Source organism: Capsicum annuum, chromosome 2, assembly GCF_002878395.1.
Source record: "Capsicum annuum cultivar UCD-10X-F1 chromosome 2, UCD10Xv1.1, whole genome shotgun sequence".
NCBI lineage: Eukaryota > Viridiplantae > Streptophyta > Magnoliopsida > Solanales > Solanaceae > Capsicum > Capsicum annuum.
Window position 1 is genome coordinate 85,396,286 of NC_061112.1, and position 4,618 is coordinate 85,400,903.

Consider the following 4,618-nt stretch of genomic DNA (forward strand, 5'->3'; position numbering starts at 1 on the left):
GTAGTTTAGTCAATATGTTGTTTCTTTTTCTAATTTCTCTGTATAAGTAGAAATACATACACCTTATATCTTGGAAAGATCTATGTTTTTTCATAAAATTTATAAAACTTTGCGAGTTAGTAGGTAATGTTCCCAAAACCTTCTCGCTCTGATACCAAAAATAGTCGGATATTTCAATAAACTGTATTTCAATGATAAATGGTAACTTATATTTTCTAAACAAAGATAGAGACAGTAAGACAGTGAATTAATGATCTAATTATTGATTTTTGTTTATATCAATTTTGTAAAACCTACTCAGTACTCCCTCTTTCCTATTGTTTTTTCAAGTTTGTTCTTTTATATTTTCCCCGGATTTTGAATTTTTTTTTTATCCTGTTCATCTCTTCCTTTTAATCTATATTCTTAACATCGTACTTCTTTAACCACACCCCGGAAAATTTTTTGTCTGGCAGCTAACACTCGTCCGTTGTCTATTTTTGCAGACTTGTTGGACTATCAAGGCCAGAATTCCTAGGAATTTACAGGTTAATCCATCGTAGATGTTAAAAAATTAAAAGGCTAACCATATACTAAGGATAAAAATTTGATAAATAAGTTAATTTACATGATTTACAAAAATAAGTAAACTATCTTTAAGCATAGATATGGGATATAAATATTTTTGTGGGGAAAATAAAGTAAATAAGAACTTACATGAAGTAACTAGGAGAGAGGTTTCCCTTTCGGGAACCCAAGAAGCAGTACATTTAGAGAAATTAGAAGCAGAACTTATGAATTTAGAAGATACTAATACTAATCTAATATGCAATGAAGATAAAGAATTCTCTACTATTAAAGTTTTAGTAAAAATCAAAATAAAAGATGTCGAAATAGAAACTCTAGCATTAGTAGATCCCGGATGTACTAGCTGTTTAATCAATAAAGAAATAGTACCAGAACACTTATTAAAAATACTTGAAAAACCTATAATGGCTACTCAAATGGATGGATCACACAATATCTATAATTATTATATAGAGAAAGCTCAACTAAGCTTTTTAAATACATGCAATCAATTCTATAACCCAGTTTACAATGTTAATAAAATACTAGCACGAGATTTAAATATAGGATCAGATTTTGTTATAGGATTAAGATTTTGTATACAGAATCAGGGAGGATGTCTCTTGACAAGAGACGGAATAATGCTCTTTAAAAATTTGACTTATACACCAGTACAAACGGCAGCATTACCAACAGTATATAGAACACTAAACAAAAATAAACAAAGAATTCGCCCTGAACCATGCTGTGACAGTTGCCAAAACAATCAATGCCAAAATAGCAACCTGTCAAAAGAAAACCTAGAAGAAGTTAGAAACTATACACTGCTTAATGCAGAAGGACAAGAATGTTTAACAGATATTGAAAAAGACTATACCCTAATAAGTATAGAAACACAGTTTTATAATTTTAAAAAAGGAATGGATAGAATAGGAATAATAAATAGTCCAAAAGACTTGGACAATATAATCTCTATATTAGACGAAATGGAAATAATAGGGGAAAAACCGTTAGCCCATTGGGAAGCCAATGAGATAATGTGCAAATTAGATATAATCAATTTGGAATATACAATAAAAATGACACCTATAGAAGCTAATAATGAAGATACTAAAGAATTTGATACACAAATAAAAGAACTCTTCCAATTAGGAGTAATAAGAAGATCTACCTCTAAACATAGATCAGCAGCTTTCATGGTACGAAATCATAGTGAACAAGTAAGAGGAAAAGCTCGTATAGTAATAAATTACAAAAGATTAAATGACAATACTAAAACAGATGCTTACAAATTACCCGATAAAAGTGAGTTAATAAATAGAATTCAAAATAAAAAGGTTTATAGTAAATTTGACTGCAAGTCAGGATACTGGCAAGTCAAAATGCATCCAGACAGCATAGAATGGACTGCCTTCACATGTCCAAGTGGACATTTCGAATGGTTAGTTATGCCGTTTGGATTAAAAATAGCTCCGCCAATTTTTCAACGAAAAATGGATAACATATTCGGAGAATATAAACATTTTATCCTAGTATATGTAGATGATATTTTAGTATTTAGTCAAACCATGCAGGAACATTTAGGACACTTACAAGTAATTTTCAGACTATTTATTAAACATGGTATAATAATAAGTAAAAAGAAAATGGAGTTATGCAAAACTTATATTAATTTTCTAGGAATTACTCTAGGAAATGGAAAAGTAAAACTACAACCACACATAGCAAAAAAGGTACTAGACATGCCAGATAAATTAGAAACAACAAAAGATTTACAAAAATTCTTAGGATTAGTCAATTATGCACGAAATTTTATTTAAGATTTAGGAAAAATAGCAGGACCATTATATGCAAAAACCGGTAGCAAAGGCCAAAAACATTTTAATATTGAAGATATTAAATTAGTCCAAAAGATAAAAGAAAGAGTCAGTAATATCCCGGACTTAAAAATTCCATTAGAATCAGACTACCTAATAGTTCAAACAGATGGAAGTGATTTAGGATGGGGAGCTATTTTAAAAGCAAGACCTAATAAATATAGTAATAAAAATGAAGAACAAATTTGTGGTTATCAAAGTGGCGCGTACAAAGAAAAAGGCAATATGAGCGCCATAGATTTAGAAGTATTAGCAATCATATATGGCCTTAATGCCTTCAAACTATATATACTAAATAAAGAAGAAATATTAGTCAGAACAGATTGTGAAGCTATAGTTAAATTCCATCAAAAGATAAATGACAAAACTAGTAGTAGACGAAGATGGTTGAATTTTACAGATACCATATCAGTTTACAAGAATATAGTATTCGAACATATAAAAGGAAAAGAGAACGCTTTAGCTGACCAGTTAAGTAGATTACAGTTGGGAATAACTAAATAAAATCTTAATTTTTGTTTTCAGCATGAGACCAACAGGACAAGCTCCTACAGACAAAGGCAAAGGGGTAGCTTCATCCTCAGAAGCTTACCAACAGACAATGTTAGGTAACTTAAACTTTAGACCATTAGAATCACTCGAGACAATGGAACGAATTCATTTCGGCCTATTTAATTTAATAGCATACCCTGAGAGCAATATATCATTTAGAATAAGACCAGACTATGTTTTAGACAGACCCCAAAGATGTTTAATCGATAACCTCTGGATTTCTTATAACAGACAAAATAGAAACCATTTCATGGCATCTATGAATGCTTTATGTCATTACATGGCCGAAAAAAGTAGGCCTCGTTTTAAATACTATGTAGTAATTCATGGAAAAACTAATGGCATTTTTCAAACTTGGTTAGAAGTATTAGATTCTATACAGGGTTTTAAAGCCCCTCTTTTTAAAGGTTTTAATGATTTTACAGAAGCTACTAATCATGCTAGGGGATATTTAGGCACAACTTGGATACGTAAAGATTACTCAACAAAGACTTAGTTGTCCTAGTTTGTATTATTAACTAGTATGGTCAAGTGGGGATGCCCACTTTATGTCTTGTAATAGTCCGTGTCAGTCTGAGTGCTTCCTTTATCACTACTTTCTAAAAAGAAAGAAAAACTTAGCTAAGTAAAAAATACCTTAACCTAAACCACTTAGGATAGCAAGATAGCTTCGTTAAAACATCTCGATTACCTAGATCTTAGTTTCCAACCTGAAAAGAAATATAGAATATTAAAAAATAATTCTACCATAAGGTGCAATTTTAATCAAGGCGAACATATTTTACATTCCGAAGATAAACAATACAACACGATTATAGATTTCCTGATAAATACAAGTGAAAAAATACAAGAAAAAGATAATAGTATAATAAGAACTCTAGACCACATAGAAGTTACTCAGAATAAATATAAAAAGACACTAGATAAGATAGAACAAAATTTAGATTATCTTAAGTCTCAAGAAGTAGAAATCGACAGAAAAATCCAGTATTTAAACCATAAGTTTAATTTGAAAAAAATACCTACAAAATTTGAAATCGAAAAACTAATAGCAACCATAATAGAAAAACCTAAAGAATTAGAACTAAAAACAACTCAACTAATAGCTAAGCTTGTAGAACAGGTAGAAAATATAACAACAGAAATCAAAGACTTACAAGAAATAACAATATATTAGCTAGAATATGTAGAAGACAACCTAATGCGGAACAGAATCCAGAACTTAACGAAATAATAGATATAGATAAAGACCTACAAATTTTTCAACAACATCAATTAAAATTATTAAACCCGAAAACACTAAACAATGCAGGATATTTTTCTATGAATAATCAGTTATATAGACACTATAGAGAAGAACAAATATCTGCCATAGGAGAAGACTTTAAAATACTAGATTTAGTAAATGCTCATTCGCTAAAACATCTAAAAAATAGAATGGTATTAATGCATATGGGTTTAATAGTTATAGGAATAAAAGGTTTAACTAGAAAAAATTTAGGATCCAAAGTACTAATAACAATATACGATGACCGATGGTCCGATATAAAGAAATCAATAATAGGATTAACAGAAGTAGATATGACTAATAACGGGGGAATATTCTATATAAGTCCAGACTTTCTAATGAACTTAAAAGAATT